The sequence below is a fragment of the Rhinatrema bivittatum genome, chromosome 5 (genome assembly GCF_901001135.1).
Source record: "Rhinatrema bivittatum chromosome 5, aRhiBiv1.1, whole genome shotgun sequence".
NCBI lineage: Eukaryota > Metazoa > Chordata > Amphibia > Gymnophiona > Rhinatrematidae > Rhinatrema > Rhinatrema bivittatum.
In genome coordinates, this window is record NC_042619.1 from 354,109,288 (window position 1) to 354,133,263 (window position 23,976).

At 44.6% G+C, this 23,976-nt stretch overlaps 1 protein-coding gene across 7 annotated transcripts in view; it reads right to left on the bottom strand.

The window, feature by feature from the left end:
• MCF2L (MCF.2 cell line derived transforming sequence like) overlaps window positions 1-23,976 on the bottom strand; it is a 322,158-nt gene that overhangs the window by 229,114 nt on the left and 69,068 nt on the right. For 3 of the 7 annotated variants that reach the window (XM_029604675.1, XM_029604674.1, XM_029604670.1), the window contains exon 1: window positions 6,764-6,890. The exons of 1 other annotated variant lie outside the window; for it this stretch is intronic. The gene's annotated coding sequence lies outside the window, so the exon portion shown is untranslated. Of the gene's footprint in view, window positions 1-6,763; window positions 6,892-23,976 lie in introns of those variants that run through there. 3 more of the 7 variants (XM_029604671.1, XM_029604681.1, XM_029604680.1) reach the window with 3 other exon arrangements.

The window sequence follows — 23,976 nt, forward strand, 5'->3', positions numbered from 1 at the left end:
CAGTAAACCCTGCCAAGAAAAACAGTTTTCTCTTCCAACTACTTATCCCAAGAGATACGTACAGCCCCACTGGGACCTGTACAAGAGAATTTAGCCTGGTGGTTAGGACTTGGCAATGTAAAGTAGAGGAATGTACCATCTTGCCACAGCACCCCTGCTGGAGGCTGCTGCAATGGTGTATTCCATTTCCTACCTGCCCATTAGCAGGTGACTCCCTAGGTTCACTGTGCATTTTTGCTCTGGAAATTAGAAGAGAAAGAGGGGAGGGTTGCAGTTCCCCTTGTCTTGTCAGTATTGGTTCAGCACCTTTTTTGTTGAGAAGTATAGGAAGACAAGAAAGAGATTAATTTGCTTTCCCCACTCAGTGTTTGGTGGATCTCTGAGATGTTTGGGTGTTTCAAGTCTACGTGATTTTTTTTCTAGGAGAACGGTTTTTCCACCTTTTCTGCCCAGGATAGAGGAATGGGGAGAAGAATGATTTTCTCCTCCTTGCAGTAATTTGCTGAAAACTCGTTTGTTTAGCTTAACCTTGGATCATCTGACTATTTAATGTATTCTGGCTTTACATAGTTTACTGCTCATAATGTTTTGAATAGATTTGTTTGCCTGTTATGTTATGATCCTGCTTTTATGCTTGTTATGTGAGCCACCCTTTAGATCGAAAAGATCCCTGTGCTATCTGAGAGAACTGTGAAGAGAAGGACTGGATCCCAACTGGAATCCAGAGCTGGGGAGAAGGGAACCGAGACACCCCCCCACCCCCAATGACTTGCAGCCAAAAGAACAGGAAAGGGGAGGTTTGGAGAAGAAGGATCAAACAGTGGACCCCAAATATTATGCGAGGGGGAAATCCATAAGGAACAGAAGAACCTTACCCGCTCAACCCGGGCAGCCTATGACGCCATTCAAAGGTAGACAGGGAAGGCTGAGAAAAGAGCAAGGGGGCCATGGATCATTTGTATCCTAATTTATTGCTGTGATTACAGATATGGCAAGGGGATAAAATGGTACCTGGTGCCACCGAATAAGTCAAAGACACATTTCTGTATTTCGTTCTGCAACACTGCCTGTGTGTCCAGCCCGTTTCTTGGTACCAGAATGTACAGAGATAGAATCTGAGCTAACCCCCCCCCCCCCCCCCCCCAGGAAAAGACTTTGAGATTCCTCCTCCCCTCCACCACTGCCACACACACACTTTGGAGGAGCCACGCCAGGGTTTGGTGGGACAGTATAAGGGCTAAGCCCTGGGGGGGCCACGTGGTTCCCTGCCTTCTTTGTTTCACATGGAAGGGGGCCTTCTCGGATACAAGAAGCGGCTTTGGCAACATCACGTGGATATCGAAAGGTCCACGAAGTTTCCTCCGCCACCACAGAAAATGGCTGTCGACAAAAAAAACCCCCAAATCTCTGGAAGGCCCCGCACTACTAAACACAGAGAATTCTGGTGGGAGCCAAGAAATGAAAACAGAGGTAAAGCGCAATTCTCCTTGCTGCTGAATTGGAGCTAATCTCCATAGGAATCAACAGTTACATCCCATACTGCTTCAGAGATGTTAAGTATATGTCTATTCCTGTGTAAACATTCATCTCTTTTCTCACTATCCATGTTTCTTGGCTGACTTCCTGCTCATTTTTTTTTTTTTTTTAAATCGGGCAGTTGCTGGGCAAGAAGCATTCAGCAAATTTATAGGATTTGGAGGCTGGACAAATCTTTCTCTGACTTGAATTCTTCACGGAAACAGAAGTAGCTCCTTTATTAACTAAATAAGGGTCAGGGCCACATGGTAACCAAACCAACCAACAGTGTGGAAAATTCAGCATAAGTTGCTTATAAAAACTTGTGAATAAATAAAATAGAAAACCAATTAAATAAAAAATCTGATTGTCATAATGCATTGCAATCAAATCTGCAAAATAAACATCTGTCTCTTAACAGTAAACAAATAATCCATTAAAAAAAGGTGTTTACTCAGCACTTGTAGTTAGTTATTCAATTAGATATTGAAATGATATGGCCATGTGTAATGCTGTTTTATAATAAAAATTATTTTGAAAAAAAAAAAAAAGAAAATAATTTAGTCACAAAAGCAAACAGAATGTTAGGAATTATTAGAAAGGGAATGGTGAATAAAACGGAAAATGTCATAATGCCTCTGTATCGCTCCATGGTGATACCGCACCTTGAGTATTGTGTACAATTCTGGTCGCCGCATCTCAAAAAATAAGATATAGTTGCACTGGAGAAGGTACAGAGAAGGACGACCAAAATGATAAAGAGGATGGAACAGCTCCCCTATGAGGAAAGACTAAAGAGGTTAGGGCTGTTCAGCTTGGAGAAGAGACGGCTGAGGAGGGATATGATAGAGGTCTTTAAAATCATGAGAGGTCTAGAACAGGTAAATGTGAATCGGTTATTTACTCTTTCGGAAATAGAAGGACTAGGGGTCACTTCATGAAGTGAAATCAGAGAAAATTCTTTTTCACTCAATGCACAATTAAGCTCTGGAATTTGTTGCCAGAGGTTGTGGTTAGTGCAGTTAGTATAGCTGTGTTTAAAAAAGGTTTGGATAAGTTCTTGGAGAAGTCCGTTAACTGCTATTAATCAAGTTGACTTAGGGAATGGCCTCTACTATTACCAGCATCAGTAGCATGGAATCTACTTAGTGTATGGGTACTTGCCAGGTATTGTAGCCTGGATTAGCCACTGTTGGAAACAGGATGCTGGGCCTGATGGACCCTTGGTCTGACCCAGTATAGCGATTTCTTATGTTCTTATATGTATGTTCTAAGAAAAAAAACCCTTCAAAACACTAAGGGGTAGATTTTCAAAGGGTTACGCGCATGTTATAAAATTGGGCGTAGATTTGTGCACGTCGGGTTGCGTGCACAAATCTACGCCCGCACGCATGTTATAAAATCTGGCTCTACGTCTTAGTATAGGAAACTAAGGGGGTCATTTTCGTAGCGTATCACACGCGAAAAGGGACTTTTCGCATGCGATAGTTTTCTCGGGGTGGAGTCGGTCCCCGAAGAGGAGGAGTTGGGGCGTCGTCGGGGCGGACACGACGGAAAGGTCGCTGGCTGCGAAAAGGTAAGAACCCTTTTCGCTGCCAGTAGCGTGCCCAATAGCATCACCTTTTACGATGGCGCCATTGGGTGAGAAAGCCGGCAGCGATCGCACCGTGAGAATAGTGAATTCAGGCCTAAATTTGCAATAGAACCTGTCCAGTTCACTTAAATGGCTTTTGTAAAGAATGAATCAACTGATCGAACCCTCACCAAGTTATTTTAGGCAGACCCAAACAACTATGGGGTAAATATTGAAACCTGGACATCTATTTAAGTTAGCTAGATAAGACTTATCCAGCTAACTTACATGGGATATTCAGCAGCAAAGTTTATGCAGCTAATTGTCCCATTAAAAATCACTACTGCTCTACGGCAGGTCTAACTTATCCAATTAACTTAACCAGATAAGTATGAATATTTCTACTTATTCAGGTAAGTTAACTGGATAATTAGCACCGCGCCAATCTGTCCCACTGCCCGCTCACAACTTATCTGGCTAAGTGGCGACCACTGAATGTAGCTGAATATTCAGCAACCACCACTTATAGCTTCATAAGTAGCTACTTATCCAGCTAAGTAGCATTGAACATTGGGCTCCCAATCCCTAGCTCTCCTATGAGCTAGAATTAATGCCATCCCAAGCCTAGTCCTGCGATTGCTTCTGACTTGAAATATCTACTATTTACTCTCTTCTGACATTCTGCAAGGTTTCAGTTATTGCCCCCTTCTTGGAAATTTTTATAGATATTTTATTTAAGAATTTTTAATTTTTTTTTGGCGGCAGGGGGCAGGTGGGGATATTTGTTTGAGGGATAGAGATGATAGTACAGAGTATTAAATTCACACCAACAGAACATTTTTTTTTCCAATGATCCTGAATGGATGTTTCAGGGCTGACACAGGCCCTGCAGTGCCCCACTCCCTCCTTACTCATGGGCTTCGTGTTACCATGGAAACCCATGCAAGGAGAAGGGCTCTTTGTGGGCCGGTCAGGGCATGAAGGCCGCAGGAGTACTGGCCCTGAATTTTGTAAATCTGCAACTGCTCCTGCCTCTGCCCTGATGCCAGCACCACTACAGCAGACAAGTGGCAACGCAACTTGGGAGGGGGGAGGAGGAGCATCCTCTTGCTCCCCCCTCCCCCGCACGCCATATTAATCTGGCCCGTCAATCAGATTGGGTCAAGGCTGTTTCAGCCTGCAATCACAGTCTAGGTCACCCATCCATATTTTACAGTCAATGATTATGAAAACTTGCCAACTAGGCTCAGAATTGCTTTATATTCTTGGCTGCGTCATGATAGATGAAATACAGAACACAGAGCCAAAAGCTTTCACTCAAGCCATCCTCAAACTCTAGAGCGTTGATCTTACTGGGGGGCCACTGAACATTTGTAGCTCCTATCAGGAATTTGTCCATGCTCAGTACAATGATTTGTAGATCATTATTTCCACTGTTGAGGCCAGCATGAGCAATGGCCTGGGTTACATTGTGTCTCCAAACGTTTTGACATAGACTGCTCATACAACCTTAAGTATGCTCACTGCATAAACCTGAACCAAATACTCTTGTTCAAAATACAACTTGAGGGCCACATTTAATGTGTTTTACCTTTCTAAATAAAAAATAATTATAGCACATTTCATCATGTAAAATCCCAAAACTGTCCAATCCAGTTGACTTACTCAGAACTTAAGTATCGGTAATATATCTTGTTGTTTTCTGATCCTGACTCTTGTCTCGATGGACAAAAATGAAATTTAAGGCAACATTTCAACGTAATGGAGCAAAGTCAGAAAAGCACTGTTGATGATGGATAGCAAATTATTTAGAAAGAGAGACACCAATCAACAGTTAAGAAAAAAAAAGAGAAATACATTTTTGCATTATTTCAGTATGCGTAGTAAGAAAGGCAGACCATAGAAAACATACTTAAAAAGAAAGTCACAGTCCCAGAGGTGCCAATGGAAGTAGAAGAGCTCTAAAATATCCAGGAAACTCCAGAGACCCCGACACCGGTTAATAGGGGGCTACACATTCCAGCTGATTTATTCATTTTTAAAGGACAATAGTTTTCACGGCAATAGAAGACCATTTAAAGAAACTGGATTGCTACAGCTTTATTTCAACAGTTAAAGATAACTCAACGAGAAAATGCAACTAGCTATAGGAGGTCATTTTCAAGACGTTTTAGGTGCGCACATGGGCTTTTGAAAATTGCTGCTTTTAAGCATGCAACTCTTTTGAAAAGTAACTTCATAAGGCGGAATTTTCAGAAGGGTTTCGCATGTAAAAGGGCTTTTGAAAGATTCCTACAATATATATAACTTGGAAATTCCATGTTAAGAACATAAGAACATAAGAAATTGCCATGCTGGGTCAGACCAAGGGTCCATCAAGCCCAGCATCCTGTTTCCAACAGAGGCCAAACCAGGCCACAAAAACCTGGCAATTACCCAAACACTAAGAAGATCCCATGCTACTGATGCAATTAATAGCAGTGATTAGCAACTTGATTAGTAGCTGTTAATGGACGTATCCAAACCTTTTTTGAACCCAGCTACACTAACTGCACTAACCACATCCTCTGGCAACAAATTCCAGAGCTTAATTCTGCATTGAGTGAAAAAGAATTTTCACCGATTAGTCTTAAATGTGCTACTTGCTAACTTCATGGAATGCCCCCTCCTATTATCCGAAAGTGTAAATAACCAATTCACATCTACTCGTTCAAGACCTCTCATGATTTTAAAGACCTCTATCATATCCCCCCTCAGCCGTCTCTTCTCCAACCTGAACAGCCCTAACCTCTTTAGTCTTTCCTCATAGGGGAGCTGTTCCATCCCCTTTATCATTTTGGTTGCCCTTCTCTGTACCTTCTCCATCTCAATTATATCTTTTTTGAGATGTGGTGACCAGAATTATACACAGTATTCAAGGTGCGGTCTCACCATGGAGCGATACAGAGGCATTATGACATTTTCCATTCTATTAACCATTCCCATCCTAATAATTCCTAACATGTTTGCTTTTTTGACTGCTGCAGCACACTGAGCCGACGATTTTAAAGTATTATCCACTATGATGCCTAGATCTTTTCCCTGGGTGTTAGCTCCTAATATGGAACCTAACATCGTGTAACTACAGCAAGGGTTATTTTTCCCTATGTGCAGCACCTTGCACTTGTCCACTTGTTTAGACCTATCAAGTTGGACAATGTTTTGCATTTCTCTTTTGGGTCCAATTCCTTTAAAACATATACAGAAGACAATTTTCAAAGCCCTTTACCCAGGTAAATTGTGATTTATCTGGGTAAAATTGGCCTCCTGGTGACGTCTAAAAAGCATGTGTGTGCCTTTCTTTCAGACACTGAAGATTGCCCCTTTAGTGTTGTAGCCATGAGACTATCGGTTGGCCAAAATGTTCCAGATCAGCCCCGCTCTGAGCAAAATCTCTCTTCCTCTGAAGGTGGTGTAATGGATTACCACTTACTTTTAGAGGATGCCACCCCCCCCTGTTTTGTTGGTAGCTGCTCTGGTGAAAACATTGCCCAGAAGACCTCTGCGCCCTGTGTCAGATAAGCAATCTCAGCATGTTTGCATATTATTATTATATGCACCCCGAGTTACAAGCTTCCCGCAGCGAAAACCCCAAGAAATGGGGGGAAAATAAAAGGGGAAAGGGTTTCACCTCACCGGACCAAGCTGGGTGTGAGCTCTTTCTCCGGGTCCTCTTTGGTAGCGAGCGCAGCGCTGTGGCTGAAGCATGGCGAAGGATCTGACCGACTGTGCTCAAAACCCTGGGATGACGTTCTGGACCGTCTCTCAAAAATCCGTGGAGAGACATGGGGGGGGGGGGGGGGGTGAATAATTAAACTGCTCTGTATATTTCTTTAAAAAAAAAAAAAAAAAAAAGATCATCAGTAAAACAAAGAAGAGGCGATCAAGGGTCTTCCGATAAGACGAATCCAAAAAGGTGTTGGCGATGCCCAAATTCTGTTATAGCGCTGTGCCTTTCCTCGGACCAGTCTTACGTAATCCCACAGCGGGGAGGGACGAAGAAGACTGGGAAAAATGTAAATTCCAGATTTGTATTTCCTAGCTGTCCTTGCTCAGTAAGCAATGCATTTACCCTTGGGGTGTAAAAAGGAAACACAATAATTAGTGCAGTTTACATTAATGTTGCCCTGTAAGTAGAGAAAAGGTTCTATTTGTAGATACAACATTTAGGTTTCTCACTTTGATCCCTGGAACCAGCAGAGAAAACCTGCGCTCATGCAAGCTGCCTTCACACCTACGTTGTGTGTGTTTTTTTTCTTTCCCGTAATTCTGGTACACGAGACGCTGCTTTCCGTTAGAACTCTGTTTCCCCCATTCCTCCTACACTGCCCTGAACGAAGCCGTGCAACAAGGGAACCTGCAACACTGGCTGGGCAACTTGCAGGCTCCTCTCTCATTGGTGTACGTGGATGTTCAAGGTGGCCTCTTGGATTTCCTAGGAGGGTTTTTACAGGAGGTCAGCTCCAGAAAATAACAGCCCTCGGCCAGGCAGAAATCTGAGGCTGATGCTCACCGCTCTTCTTCTTCTTCCCATCTACAGCATCCCGAGGTCCCATGCTCTGGCAGAAAAGAGAGGATACCGATGCCAGACACTCTGCGGCTCGCTAGTGTCTGAAGCAGCAGGCGATCCTGGAGAACCTCGTAGGAATATTATGATGCAAGCCCGGCACGGAGCTTAAGTTGTTTAAAAAAAAAAAAAAAAAAATCCATTCTGCGCTCTCTCTTCCACGGCAGTGCTGGGAAGTCAAGTGCGTCTTAGAAACAAAATTCCCAGGGAACTGCAAGTTCGGTAAACAACCTTGATCCGGAAGGAAGGGTGGGGGGAGGCAGGGAAACGGGCCTCTGCTTTCTTAGCAGGGGCTACCCTGCCTGTTTCAGAGGCAGAGGAAACCGATCTGTTTGTTTTTAATGCGGCTTTCAGTGCAGTTGCCGCCGACACGTCGAGCCACGTTCAGAGGAGCTGCCTATTAATGTGCAGTCCCACCGTTCTCTTAAGTAACTGAACCCAGATCACCAGTCCCACATAGGGAAATTAAAAAAAACCCAAAAAACTCCACAACACATTTCAATGAACCAGATCTCCAAAGTACAAATGCTTTATGCTTAGAGGAAAAACAAAAAAAAAGCCCCCCACGATTGTCTTTGGGTGGGCACAGTGGCACTGCCACGCAGAGTACCTGTGGCTCCATTCGGAGCCACGCCAGCCGAGTCCATGTTAGAAGGGACAGGTCAATCCAGTCCTGGCCGCACCCGGTGCACGCAGGGACTTGTAGTTCTGATTTTCTTTGGTAAATCCAGTGGGACCATCAGAACTACACGTCCCTGCATGCAGTGGGGGTGAGGCCGGTACGGGATTAGCTTGTTCCCTATGACATGGAGCCAAGTGGGAACCCCAGCTGGATGCTGCCGGAAGGGGCTGCGAAGCCTCTGGCCTTCCAATGTCAGAGCCATGCTGGATGCTGGGAGGACGGTAAGCCTGGCTTGGCAGCTTATTGTGGGTGGGGTGGATGGGTCAGGGGAGTGCAATTGAGGGCCCTAGCCATTAGGATTGAATTTAAATAACAGGTGGAGGACTCTGAGGCAGACCTTTTTTTTTTAAATATCTAAGAGATGGACAGGAGACAGGAACCGGTGCCTCTCATTTGGGTTAAATTTCGGCGAGGAGGGAGGGCAGGGGAGCTACTGGGCTCCGGCTGAAACACCGTAATTACTTCAGTGGCGAGGGTAAGCTAACAGGAGCAGATCTTGCACCCAACGTGGCTGTCATTTATTTATTTCCTTAACTAACTAGTTAAGCTGTTGATTTTCAGCGTCAACCAGCTAAGATGAGAAAGGGAACGCAGCAGCAGTAAATCTAGCCTGTCAAACGTTGACCGTCTAACTTTAGGCGACTATTCAGCTGAGCACATAGGGTTATCTTACCCACTCAGTGGCAATTTGAATACTGACCCCTTCCAGTTTACTCCCCTTTTTTTCAGACTGTTTGTGATTCTACTGAGCCCCACAGATCCCAGTACAGATCCCTGCAGGGCACCGTTTACCTTCCGCCAAAAAAAAAAAAAAAAAATTCAGTTTTTTTAAAATGATAGATTCTACCGATTTGATGGGGACAGAAGCTACATTCGTTTGTTTATAGTTTCCTGGCACAGCTTTTCCTTTCATGGACGATGTTCCCTTCCAAATGCATCCAGTCCTCTTCCAAGGAGACAGGTCAGATCTGGACTTCTCAATCCTCTCCTAGGACCCCCCCACAGCCAATTTGGCTTTTCAGGATATCCAAAATGAATATGCGTGAGAAAAATCTGCATGCACTGGACAAATTTATCACGGTCACGAATACTCTGAAAACCTGACTGTGCTGTAGGGTGCTAGGACAGGTGTAAGAAGATCTGGGTTACGTACAATTGACAGGAGCTGTGTAATTTACTATTAAAGCTGTCTATTAATTGCAGGTGGATGTTTGCTTTGAAGTTTTTAAGGAGAAGGATCTCCCTTTATTCTGTGTCAGCACTGGCTCAATCCCTCTGCAGAAAGGTAGAAGGCGAGGTCAGTGGCCCACCTTCCCCGTGGTCAGCGGCAGCAGCCTCCGTGACTTGCGGCGCGTCTTGACAGTTTTGAGGATTTTTTGTTGGGAGGTTGTCCACCAGGCCTGCTCGAGAGAAAGGAGCATGGGAAGGATACAAATCGGAAAGGAGGCTTTAGAGAAGGAAGAAAACGTTCGCGCGGGTGGAGCCCGGGCACTGGCGCAAGACGAGATCCTGAAGGAATAGGAGAATCCTTTGGATGGAGCACAGGCTGCCTGCCCCTTCCACTGCAATGGAAGAAGACAAGGGGAGCCTGGAGAAACCATCAAGGGACCACAGACAGTGATCACTGTGATGCACTGCTGCGACTGTGAATGTCACAAGAAGCAAGTGTGCTTGGTGCCCATTAATTTCTATCGAGCAAGGCGGTAGAGCTGAACCAGACTGAATTCGGTAAGCGTCTGTGTGCGGCTTCCACTTTTTTCAGAAATGCATTGGTCTGTACTGGCCTCCATCCCTCTGCTGCTACTAAACCATGCTGGCTTCTTTTTTTGGACTGCTTAATGCCTTTTTCCACTGATGGAAGAAAACGTACTCCGAGCCTCTACGACTGTTTTTAAACAGATTCCCTGCGAACACGTTACACCCTGCTGGCTCACTTTTATGTACTTGCCCCCCCTTTTTTTAAATGTCTCTTTTTTGCCCTCCACCTTCTGGGGGGGGAGGGGGGGGAAGGGGGAACCCTTGCCAGACCGGAGTTCTAGAGGAGGGGCCTCCTCCAAGGCACCCAGTCAGCATCACTGTCTGCAGCTTCCCTTCTTTTAAAGCTTTCAGTTTTCCCTGGTGGCCATTTTCAGCTTCTTTCCTCCTGCATGAGTGCTGAATTTGACTTCTCGTGCTGTACAATAAATTTGGGACACCCCTGGGCATATCTGGCTCTCACCTATGGAGAACTGCTCCCGTGAACACTTTTTTTTTTTTTTGTGCACATTTCAGAATTTCCCCGGCACAGAGAACTGGATGAAGGGAGTTGCTTAATGTAAGCAGTAGCTCCATTTTGTAGGGGGTTCTTTCTGCAAGACCGTGCCTTACGTCCTGTCGTGTCTTACTAATGCTAATCACTTCTATAGCGCTAATCAACTAATGCTGCACAGTAAACACAAAAATAAAAACCACATAACGGACAGTCCCTGCTCACTAGAGATTACAATATAATCAAGACAAACATACAGGGCAAAGGACCCTTTGGGAATGTATTATGAAAATGGTTAAAATCAAATCAATAAGGCTGTGAGCAGGATAATCAGGGGTTAAGATGTAAAAGCTGCCTCAAAAAACATGTTTTGGGTTTTTTTTTTACTGGATTTCAATAAGACCAGAGAGGGAACACGATGCACCAACTCAGGAAATCTATTCCAAGCATATGGTGCAGCCAGGTGGAAAGCACCATCCGTCTGTCTTGTCTGCCTCTGACTCGCTGAATTGGGAGCAGATGCAGGGGAGCCCCTGCAAAGGGGGGAAACTGAGTGCCGGCATCGGAGTTGTGGAGCGATGGCTGAATACACACGCCCACTGACCTGGGGGAAACCAACTGCTAGAGGGTGCTGCGCTGGGGGGGAACCGGGTGCCAAAATCCAGGGCGGTGGACCTGGCATTTGGACACGCGTGTCCAACAACCCTGAGAGACTTAACTGCTAGAGGGGCTCTAGGAAAAAAGGAAAACCACTAGGTGACTGCATCCAGTGAAGTTGGCAGTCGGTCACACAGCATCCGATCCACTAGGAGAGCGGTGAGAGGACGCTGCTAGATTTTGGATCAAAGTTCCATCAGGAAAAGAAGGCCAATTTCATCTGTGCATGCTCTGGGTGTGTCGTCTTTCCAGCTTGTTAACAGCTATCCTTCAACTAGATATCCATCTTTTCCCTCTCGGCATCAGAAACCCAGAGTATTTCAGCTATATGCTTCACTATCCAGCAGTCTAGCGATGAAATATTTTGACAAGGGAGGTCTGTAATTCTATCTGCCTCAGATGTACAAAAAGTCGATACTAGCCCTGTATCAATCTTGTGCGTATCTTACAAAGTCACATAAACTTCAAAATATTTTAAACAAGACTTCCACAATATCCTTCTACTTACAAGAACAGATGCATAGGTATGAGCACTCACAGGACTCTCCAGGTCCAAGGGCTCAATACATCTCAGCCTCTAGCCCTCTCTGATGTTCCCAAAAATCCCTTTTGAACCCTTGAGGGCCAATCCAGATCCATCAGGCTAACAACTAGCAGAGCCTGCCTCTGTGGCTCCATATGCAAGGCACCGACCTCTGACCTGGCACACACCCCAGGTTGAGGCCCACCAGCACAAATTTTACCCTGACAACATATAAGAAAGTAAAGTGATTTAAGAATAGGTCACTAATCTCCTATAGGGTCAGATCTAAATTGCCCAGACACATCTTTAAAACTCATAATAGAGGAAATAAAATATCGTTTCCTGGCTGCCCTAGGCAACAGAGGTCTCAGGCCTTATTTCCCTGCTCATAATCAGGCTAATACAGTACAGTGTGCTCCGGTGGCGAGCACTGTTAACCGGCATTTGGACGCGCATTTTCGACATGCTAGCTTTGCCCCTTATTCAGTAAGGGATAATAGCGCGTCGAAAACGCGCATCCAACCCCCCCCCCCCCCGAGACTAATAGCTCCCGCAACATGCAAATGCTTGTTGATGGCCCTATTAGTCATTCCTGTGTGATACAGTAAGCAAAATGTGCAGCCAAGCCGCACATTTTACTTTCAGAAATTAGCGCCTACCCAAAGGCAGGTGTTAATTTCTGCCGGCGCCGGGGAAGTGCACAGAAAAGCAGTAAAAACTGCTTTTCTGTGCACCCTCCGACTTAATATCATGGCGATATTAAGTCGGAGGTCCCAAAAGTTAAAAAAAGTTAAAAATAAAAAAAAAATAAAAATTTAAAATGGGCCCGCGGCTTGAAAACCGGACGCTCAATTTTGCCGGCGTCCGGTTTCCAAACCTGTGGCTGTCAGCGGGTTTGAGAACCAACGCCGGCAAAATTGAGCATTGGCTGTAAAACTCGCTGACAGCTGCCGCTCCTGTCCAAAAAGAGGTGCTAGGGACGCGCTAGTGTCCCTAGTGCCTCTTTTTACCGCGGGCCCTAATTTAAATAAATTAACTTACTGAATCACACACACAGGAGAGTGGCCTGTGTGCGCCGGGAGAGCGGGCACTTGCCCACTCTCCCGTGATTTTTACTGTATCAGCCCGAATGTTAACAATGTCTTGCATACTGCAGGGCTTTCGAAATCTGATGAGGTTAAAGCTCATCTCTGGCAACAGAGAGAGCTCTATGCACCAACAAAGAACATGGATCTTGATGCAAGTTCTCTACTCTGCAAATGTTAGCCATAAGAACTTGTTGCTTCATCAATTTAACTTGAGATGGCTGGTATACAAAATTATACCAAACTCTAAGCATAGCCTTCCAAGCTTTCCACTAAATGATTATTTATCCTTAATCCCCCAATACTGACTGGATAAATGTAAAATCGGGACATGCTAGAGAGATAAAGTTCCTGGATGGAATAAATGACAGTTTTATGGAGCAATTGGTTCTGGAACCGACGAGAGAGGGAGCAATATTACATCTAATTCTTAGTAGAACGCAGGATTTGGTGAGAGAGGTAACGGTGGTGGGGCCACTTGGCAATAGTGATCATATTATGATCAAATCTGAATTAATGACTGGAAGGGGGACAGTAAGTTATCTGGTTAACTTACAATTTGGCCAGTCACTGATTGTTACCCCTTTAATTTGCATAATGCATGTATAATTATATTTCCCTTTGCCAAAGACTACATTTGCTTTTCTGCTAGACATGTATTTATTTTATTTAAAAGCTTTTATATACCGGTCAAAAGATGCTTAAGAAAACTTCAGCTGTTTATATCATAAGAACATAAGAAATTGCCATACTGGGTGAGACCAAGGGTCCATCAAGCCCAGCATCCTGTTTCCAACAGTGGCCAATCCAGGCCATAAGAACCTGGCAATTACCCAAACACTAAGGGGTAGATTTTAATACCTACCTGGCACGCACACATGAACACCCATTTTTATAACATGCGCGCACCTGCAATAATAACATGAACTCCGTACCTGTGATAACATTTTAGACAGAAGGGAGTCTTCAGAGATTAGGAACATAGGACCTCGTGGTGCGATTACCGATTCCTATCTATAATAGAACTCACAGTGTTCACGTCTGTGATCGCTTCCAGGCAGTAAGGAGTCTTCTGAGCATTCAGGGACATAGGATCTGGTATTCGCTCCTCGAGGGCCTATGTCCCTGAATGCTCAGAAGACTCCTTACTACCTGGAAGCGATCGCAGACGTGAACACTGTGAGTTCTATTACAGATAGGATCTGGTACTCTCTCCTCGAGGGCCTATCTGTAATAGAACTCACAGTGTTCACGTCTGCGATTGCTTCCAGGTAGTAAGGAGTCTTCTGAGCATTCAGGGACATAGGCCCTCGAGGAGCGAGTACCGGATCCCGTCTTAGCAGTCTGAAATCAAGAAGAGAGAGCGGGGCCCCCGAGGAGTGGGTACCCCTTGGTAAGTTTGTGGAGGCAGAGGCAGCAGAGAAGTTTCCTCCTTGCTAACTCGATTCGTAGTAGCAAACAAGACCTTTTAAGTTGGAAGTGGATGACGTCACTATGGGGGGACGCCCCTGAGGTTCGCGCCCTTGCTGGTACAAACTCTGGAGCGCGCTCTAATGCTAAACTTTCAAAAGGGAAACTTTGATAAAATGAAAAAAATAGTTGGAAAAAAACTGAAAGGAGCACCTATAAAGGTAAAAAATGTGAAAGAGGCATGGACATTGTTAAAAAATACCATCCTGGAAGCACAGACCAGATGTTTTCCACACATTAAGAACAGTGGAAGGAAGGCAAAATGATTAACGGCATGGTTAAAAGATGAGGTGAAAAAGGCTATTTTTGCCAAAAGATTGGAAGAAGGATCCAAGAGAAGAAAACAGAATAAAGCATAAGCGTTGGCTAGTTAAATGTAAGACGTTGATAAGACAGGCTAAAAGAGAATTTGAAAAGAAGTTGGCCGTAGAGGCAAAAACTCACAGTAAAAACTTTTTAAAATATATCCGAAGCAGAAAGCTTGTGAGGGAGTCAGTTGGACCATTAGATGATCGAGGGATTAAAGAGGCACTTAGAGAAGATAATGCCATCGCGGAAAGATTAAATGATTTCTTTGCTTCAGTGTTTACTGAAGAGGATGTTGGGGAAATACCCATATCAGAGAAGGTTTTCATGGGTAATGATTCAGATGGACTCAACCAAATCACTGTGAACCTAGAAGATGTGGTAGGCCTGATTGACAAACTGAAGAGTAGTAAATCACCTGGACTGGAAGGTATACACCCCAGGATTCTGAAGGAACTAAAAAATGAAATTTCAGACCTATTAGTAACAATTTGTAACCTATCATTAAAATCATCCATTGTACCTGAAGACTGGAGGGTGGCTAATGGGGCGATCCAGGAAACTACAGACCAGTTAGCCTGACTTCAATGCCAGGAAAAATAGAGGTTCGGAAGCAGTCCATACTTTCTTTATGCGGCAGGAGCTGCTCCCAGGCAGTCTCGTGCGGCACGGAGGCTGTTGGCATTCCCAGCGCGGCTGGGGCCACACTGCTGCTTCCCCCTGCGGCCAGGAGGCCATCAACAGTGCTTCCATGTGACCAGGAGGTTGTCAACCTTACCTGTGGTCCTTCTGCAGGAGAGGGCCTGCATCCCCTACCTTGCCTGGAAGCTGGAGCCATCCTTCCTCCACCTTCAGCGGTGAGGGAGCCACCTCCAACATCGGGGCCTGCCCTGAGGCCTACCTCTTCAGCTCAGCAGTCTTCAGCGTCCAAGCAGGGCTGCTGTCCAGGGCCCTGTACTGCTTCCTGCTTCTTCCTAGGGGGCGAGGCCGGCTCATCTTTCCATTTTTAAAGGAACAGTGAGGGAGGAGGTCCACCAGTGATGTCATCGAAGGAGTCGCCTCTTCTACCTATAAAAAGGTCATGTCTTCATTCCTTCCTTGCTTTCGCAAGGAGCCAGTCCTCCTTAGGACTTCTTGTCATCTGCTTCTCAAGGCACTTCATTTTATGTGGGATCCCATGTCTTCATGATGTCCTCACGCTACGTCTTTGTCTTTTCAAGGTCTCCATATGTCTCGTCTTGATGTCTTCTTTATTCAGTTGATCTTCGTCCTTGCAGCGCAAGTCTCCAAAAGATTCCAGCTTCTTATTTTAACCTTCGTTGTAGAGGCATCCCTTCAAATCCTGAACCTTGCCTGGATCCTTGGAGTCTGCACCTTGCCTCCACTTCATGAATGAACTCTTATATCCAATCAGTTCCGGCGTGGTCCTGCCTGGCCTTTATCAGCTGTGCAGGGTGCATTTTGGAACAGGCTTCATTGGAGTCTTCACTTCATCTCCTTCCCTCCCCGTGTGGGGAACCACCAGCATGGTCCGTGACCTGTCTTCATTGGCTGAGTATATGGGTGCATGATGTGCAGTATTGACTCAGCTCTGCCAACTTGTGTGGGGAACCACTAGCGTGGTCCGTGACCAGCTTACCCCGGCTGTGTAAGGCGTGCCGCCTGCGTGGTCTGAGACCAGTCCGGCTAGGTTGTGTAGGGCGTGTGATGTCCAGTACCGACTCAGTACTCTTCAAGCAACTCATGGCCTTCCAGAGTTCCTTTATATACGTGACCAGAGTCCCTCTTCACTCCACGTATCCAGATTTCATCTCTTCATGTTCCTAAGTCTCGTCTTACTTCACGTATCCAGAGTGATGTTCCACTTCACGTATCCTGAGTCTTGTCTCACTTCGTCTTCATCTTCGATGTCCTCATCCTCTGACCACTGTCCGCCCTATTGCAGTTGCTGCTCCATGCAGCAGGTCCGAAAGGACTTGGAGTAGTCGGAGGACTACTCATGAGACCAACATTGCGTTGTTTGGGTCTCTCTCTGCTGCGTATAGGTGTGGCTGTGGTCAAGGCCATCATTCTTCCATCTTCAGCCCATACTGGGGCACCTCTCACCTGCCTCGGTGCTTGCTGGAGCTCCTCTGTGGCTGTCTCGGGGCCCAGGGGCACACGAAACCCAAGAGATAGGATCACTACCCGCGTTCCCACAACAACTGCACACTGGACGAAAAAATAACCTCAAAGAAAATGCACTGTTTTTTTTTCATCAGATGTATATTACTATCTAAAATATTGGAGAGAAAACAAAAATATTGCTCCAGAGAAACACTGCCATGATCACAATGTTGGGAAATTCACAATTACTAATTCTCCAGGAAGCTTACCTGTTGCATTGTCATTGTTTTGTAAGTGACCCTACAAACTGTTTTCTGAATTCTCTTCCTAGAGTGTTACCTAACCCTCGCTGTCCTGGTGTGGGGAGGTTTTAAGGCTCAAGGAAAAGAAAGGACAGCAAGGAATACCTAACAGAAGGGATACTAGACATGCTAACATACACTGCAGTAAATATGGTCACTGTTTTTTAGTGTGGATATTCATATTAGCTAGCATCATCTATTTGACACAGGTCCTCAGCAAACAGAATGCATTGCTTTAGTTGCAGAGAATCTACGCTTATTTGAGAATGATTTGCTAGAACATTAGTCTCATTATGTGCAAGAACTATATGGCATAGATTTCAGACAAACAATTCACAAACATATGAATGTAAATGGCTTTCACAGTGTGCCAGACTGCACTTAATGCAGATACTTGTAACAATAATTACATTCCTTTTCTGAGTTATTCGGTTGTGAGTGCATTAGGACGACGCCTGAATCTTTGCAAAATATGTGCAATTATGGACACTGTTTGCAAAGTTTCCGCATAATCTATATACAAATAACTATTCCACTTTCTCAAAATTTACTGTATTGTTATGGATGAAAGTCTCTCTCCTTTTTGGCTCCTCAATAATGCTTCAATACATATTCAGTGCTGACTAGCTCATGAGCCATGCGGCTATCAAATTTACAATGGCTGTTAGGATGCACTAGAAGACTATCGAAAGTCTATTTCAGCAATTTGTCCTGCAAAAGTAAAAAGTGCCACTCAGGAATCCACTCTTCTGTCAATGGTATTTTCTTTGAGCCAGGAGTGAATACGTGCATCTAGGCTTCACTCTCCTATGGTCAAAAGTAGGCTAGCTAAATTGGAAGGTTACATTACCTTAGTAAATGAAGTCCAAAATAATTAGATCTCCACATGGTGGGAACATTTCAAAATGAAATTCTAAGTGCCATTATCCTCTTTTATTCAGCGCGTTTTGTATCACAGTAACAAGGAAATGCCTAGTTCTCTTCTTAGGTATACTAACTATTGACTAATACTACTAACTATTGACAGGGTGGCTTTCAAAATGCTTTACGACATCACAGTGTACACTGACCTACTTGAGATCTCATCTGAACTGGACTATTTCTCTATATGAAAGAAGAATAAGGGATTCTCAGTTACAGGGACACTGAGGGCATGTGAAGTGTAAACCAAGGGTCACTGGGTATGTGTGTGAGAAATATGAATGAAATTGGATGAACGATTCAAATGTTATTAGAAGAAGCACACTAACAAGATGGGTGGAGGTCAATGTTGCTTCTAAGCTGAGCATGTGCACTCACAGATCGTGAACCCCGTGCACACATCAAAACACAGTGTTACATAAGAAATCCTGATGTTTGCATTAGATTGGCTCACAGCTCACAAATTTCAACTCAGCCTATAAAACGTTGCACAAAAGAAAATATTTGCGCTTGCAGTCGTTCAAAAATTAGAGGGAACATTGGTGGGAGGTGAGGACAGACCAACAGAACCAGAGATAGACAGAAAAACAAAAGGATCTTTTAAGGTCAATTTCCCTGGCTATACACACTAGTGAAGGGCATATTTGTTTTAAAATTACTTTATGACATCACATGATACTCTGATCTCACTGAAATGCATCATATTCATAAAACATCCAAGTAATCCAATCCTCAGTGTCCAAAATGTCTCCAATTAATGCTTTGGATATTGTAAATGGATTTGGGAAATACACTTGTTAATGTTTTAAGTTTGGTGAATAGACTTAGGGTTATTATTGCCACTAGAGCACTTTAATGCATTATGAAAGCACCATGGACTCTTAAAATGTGGGGCTTATAAAATTTGGGATTGGAAGTCATAAAATATACCCCTGATTACGTATGGTAGCCCCTAAGTAGAATCCTTTTCATTATTAATTTCTACACTACTCATTTCATTTGAACGTATAGTTTCAACAGGATAGAGGGTACATCCTTGAACACTTGATTCATGTGTGAAAAACCCATGGTTTTAGTTTTGCATCCATTGAGCTTACCTTTTCTCCGAGGAATGATTTGAATTCCTTACCAAGAGATTTGGGGCCCTTACTGAACTTACTATAATCCAGTGGTTCCTAACTGGCGTCCCACAGCTGCAGTCTTCAGTGTTTATTTCCCTGCTGGTGGGGGTGGGGGTCAGAAAGCAGTGCTTATCTGCTGCTGCTGCTGCTGCTTCCCCTTCTGCTGGTTTTTCTTCTGCAACAGAAACTGCACGGGGCTCTGTAGTCTTGCCAGACCTGCTGACCCCGTGCAGTTCAGACTGCAGAGGGAAGCCAGGGACTGCAGAGGGAAGCCAGGAGGGAAAAAGCAGCACCAGATAAGTGCTGCTTAGACTTCTGCCGTTTCTAGGACGGGGTGGGGCGAGCAGGGAGAGCTGAATTTGCCACAGGCTGGGGGGGGGGGGGGGGGGAGAAGGAAAGGAAGATGATGATGTCAAGGAGGTCTCGTGAACAGGAAAGGTGATAATGCCAGAAGGGTGAGGGGGAGGGATGGATAGAGAAGGAAGACAATGATGATGTTTAGGGATGGGAGAGAGAGGGGGAGGTGGGAAGAGTGAAGGATGTGGGGGAAGAATGAAGAAAATAACAATGCAAGGGGGTAGAAGCAGAGGGAAGAGAATGTTAATGATGCCGGGGGAGGTGAAGAGGGTTGGGAAGGGGATGATGTCGTCACCAGGGCAGGGTGGAGGAAGAGGGAAGGAGGATGTTCATGATGCCAAGGGGGTGGAGGGATAGGAAAGGGGAAGAAATCCTGTTCCTTGTGACCTTGGGCAAGTCACTTTACCATCTATTGCCTCAGGTACAAACTGGGAAATACCTCAATATCTGAATGAAATCCACTTTACAGTGCCTGAAAGGTGGAATATAAATAAATTAAATAAATAAAAGAAGGTGATGATACCAGGGGAGATGGAAAAGAAGGTGATTATTATACTGGGGGGTGGGGGAGAAGGAAGGGAAGAGAAGGTGATAGTGTTGGGGGTGGGGGAAGAGGGGTGGGAGGTTTGGGAAATACAAACACACAAACTTCTGTTTTTTTGCCTGACTTTCTGACTACCTATCTAAAATAAAACACAAACTTCTGTTTGTTGCCTGACTTTCTGACTACCTATCTAAAATAAAACACAAACTTCTGTTTGTTGCCTGACTTTCTGACTACCTATCTAAAATAAAACACAAACTTCTGTTTGTTGCCTGACTTTCTGACTACCTATCTAAAATAAAACACAAACTTCTGTTTGTTGCCTGACTTTCTGACTACCTATTAAAACAAAACACATGAACACACTAAATAATATACTGCAATGGTTTTCTTCTCCCCAGTAATTTTAAGTTTTAAAATTTTCTCCAAGCAGTACTTTCTGATTCATTCCAGCCACCAGTAAGGTGATCCTCTCCTCTCAGTGCTCCCACTGGATTCTTGTGTATTGTTTGCTAGTTCTAGTCCAGTCCAGTCTTTGTCTTGTCCAATCCAGTCCCTGTTCCCAGTCCAGGCCTTGCCCTCACGTCAAACCCTTGCTTGCCTGTCTTCAGTCCCAGCATGGTCTCCAGTTCCAGGCCTCGCCTCCAGCCCCAGCCTTGGTTCCAGTCCATGTCTCCAGCCCAGCCTGGGCCTCGCGACAGCTCCCAGCCTGTACTGTGTTCCAGTTCCAGCCCTGCCTGCCTCCAAGACTCGCCGTGTGTGTCTCCTCCTGCTTATAAACCCAGCTTGTCCGGTTCCAGCTAAGTCCTGCTGGCCGCCAGAACCCAAGGGCTTAATCTGTGAGGGAGGAGGCTGGTTCAGGCGGAAGCCCTTGCTCTGCCCTGCCCAGAAGCCCTGTACGGCCCCCGTCTGTGTGAGTGTGTGTGTGTGTTGGGGGGGGGGGGTCCCCAGTCCTAGCCGGACCTCCAATTGTGATAGATGTTGAGCAGCAGAGCTACTCCTAAAAAGGCTCTCTCTCTGGTAACTAGTGAAGCCTTTGTCTCTTGGTGGCAGCACCATTAGGTGCAATTGTGGCAGGGATCGCCCAGGGTGAGCGGGCATATAAAGATTTTGCCACTGGCTAAGGTAGATGGGAAGGGCTCCGACATTTAGAAACCTTGAAAGATGGGACCAGAGTGTTAAACTTATGCAGCCACCCTATGCCCATTTCCGCCACGATCTTGGCGCCCACCGATCTGAAAAGCCAGCCAGATGGATGGGATCACTGAAGCTCTTATTTCTACAGCAGGGATTAAGATAAAAGCTGTGGGCTAACCTTGCTCCCGGAGGGAAACAATCTATTTGTAGTACAGCTTAAGTAAATACAGAACATGCACGCTTCCTTAGCCCTGGATGTATACAAGAATATCCTGTGTACAAGCCCCACTCCAGGAAACCATGTAGGTGGGATACTGTTACTGAACGCCATCTTTGGGGGTGGGGTTCTGGGGAAAAAAAACAGTGGCTGCAGACTTCCTGTTAAACTCTTTTCTGCTTCAGGGGGAGTGCAACTCAGCAAACACAGATGCCAGGCTCCTAAGCCAATTAGATTTAAAGGATATCATTTTTTTTTTTCATGTTTGGTGCTCTGAAGTCAAAATAAAGCAAAACAAAATTTAACCCTCCGGCAACAGGAAAAGAAGTAAAATCCGTGGCGGTGGTGCCAAAGGTGCTGAGCTGACAGGTGATAAAAACAAAGAGCCTTCATCCTCATTTCAAAATACATAGATCAAGCAAAACACCTGAACAAGGTGAAGCAGAGAGAGGAACGAAATTTAAAACATCGGAGTTAATCACAGCCCAATGAAAGTGGAAAAGTACATTTTTAGCTCTGCTGTATCAGTCCACTGAAGTGAGGGAATCCAAATCAGTTTATCAAAGGAATAGTTAAAAAAAACTAAACAAGTGAAAGAGGAAAGGATGATTGCTCTAAATCCCAGGCATTTCTCCTGTCAAGGAGAGACGATTCAGCTATGGGAGTTCTTTACCACGCAAGGCGGCCATCAGCTGGGACGGTTAATAGAAAAGGTACTTAAACTGCTATTTAATTATACATTTACAGGGAAACTTTAAAGAGAAAAGAGCACCAATCTGCAGCACAGCAGGCACATTACAAGACCTTTCAAGCTTCTTTTGTATGTGCTCCTCACAAGGCCTGGAAACATTCTCAATTTCCAATTCAAAAAACCGAAATCACTATACTTGGGGAACTCCACAGTAACCAGTTTGTACATTCAGTGCCAAGCAGACCAGCATAATAGAGGGCACTGCCAACTCGGTATCTGATTTCTCCAAAAATATTTTTTAAAAAGTCAAGTCTAATATATCCATAACTTGCGAAGCATCCAATTGTTGTCTGTATAAATGGGGGCAATTAATGCAATCTAGAAAGAAGTGGATCAGTCTCAGGCAGTATCTTCATAATTGCAAGCAGCTATCCTTTAAGTTTATCAGTTGGAGACACAGAAGGCAGTTTTGGAAAATAAAATGCAAATTACAGCCTCTGACCACATTTTCCACGAATTTCACTTTATTGGATAACACCAAGTTATCCTTTAGCATCGTTCAAAAGTGTTTTAACTTCCTGCAAAATATTCTCACACCAATCTAGTCTAGTTGTGATTGCATTAACTTCAGACTCATGGCAGTTTAACTTGAACCAATATGTCTTCCAATTTAAGCAACATATTTTGCATTTGTTCAGAGAGCGAGAGAGACTTTCCAATAACTGCATCCCATAGTTTCAAAGTTTCAGATATGGAAAGGAAAAAGAAGATAGTTGGAGAAATCCTTCCCAAAATCTAACCTAGAGTTTCTTGCTGAGGCCCTGCCAAGGTCTCGATATCCCTCCCCGTTTCAGCCTCACGAGAGACAGAAGGCCCTCTCTCTGCTGTCTCTGAAGCTGCTTAGCCTGGTCACTGTGCCCTAATGTGTCCCGCAAGAGAACTGCAGCTTTCGCTCTTGCTCCATCCTCACGCCTTCCAACGGCCCCCAGAAACGCCGACATCCGTCCATGCCGAATGGAGGGACTTCCTCCTCTGGACTCAACCCTGTCCCCATGCCAGGAGGCACCAGCGGTTAACCCGTCCCCACTGGCAGCTCAGATGGCACCCTTCCATAGGTCAACATCGGAAATCCTGCATGACCAGCAAAACCGAACAACTGGGTCAGCAGCATTTTATGGTTTTATTGATTGCTTCGAAACTGTCATGAGCATTCTCTGTATGAATAAAACTGTACATAAAGTTTAATAAATAAATAATAAACAGAGGACCCGGGCTCACAGGGAAAGACCCAAGTCTTGCCCGTGCTTTTAACTAGAGCCCCCGGTTTCCTGCAGCAAATCTTTCAAGACGCTGAGTCAATTATGGGGCAAATTTGCATAATTTTGCATAAAAATTCACACCTCTATGCAAAAAATGTCAAACTATTTTGATTGAAAACCATTCATATTGTTTGTTTTTTTTTAAACAATCTTTAAACTATATACAGATGAAAAATGTACCAAATATAAAAATCAACAATTTATCACATTAGGATACATAAGTTACAAACTTAACTGTGAACTGTCCCTTTTGTTTTGAACTGAAATACTGCAACTGTCCTTTTTATATTTTCTTGAGAAAGTCCTCGTCTTTCCAAAATATATACGGGCTTCTGTTTCTAAAAATGTCCTCAACATCAGCAGTTTGTAGATGCTGTTAATTTTACAGATGTGCATATACATTGGACACATGGTAACGGATACAAAAAGGAGTTGAAGCTGCACAAGCTGAAACTTGCCAGCAGTAGTGCCAGTCATCAAGGCTTCTTTGAATTGAAATTAATGCCTTCACTTCCAGTCGTGAGATGCCAGCAGGCGCAGACTTCCAAAATACATCCAGGTCTTTGTATGTGGTGTATAACTGGTCACGTATGCAG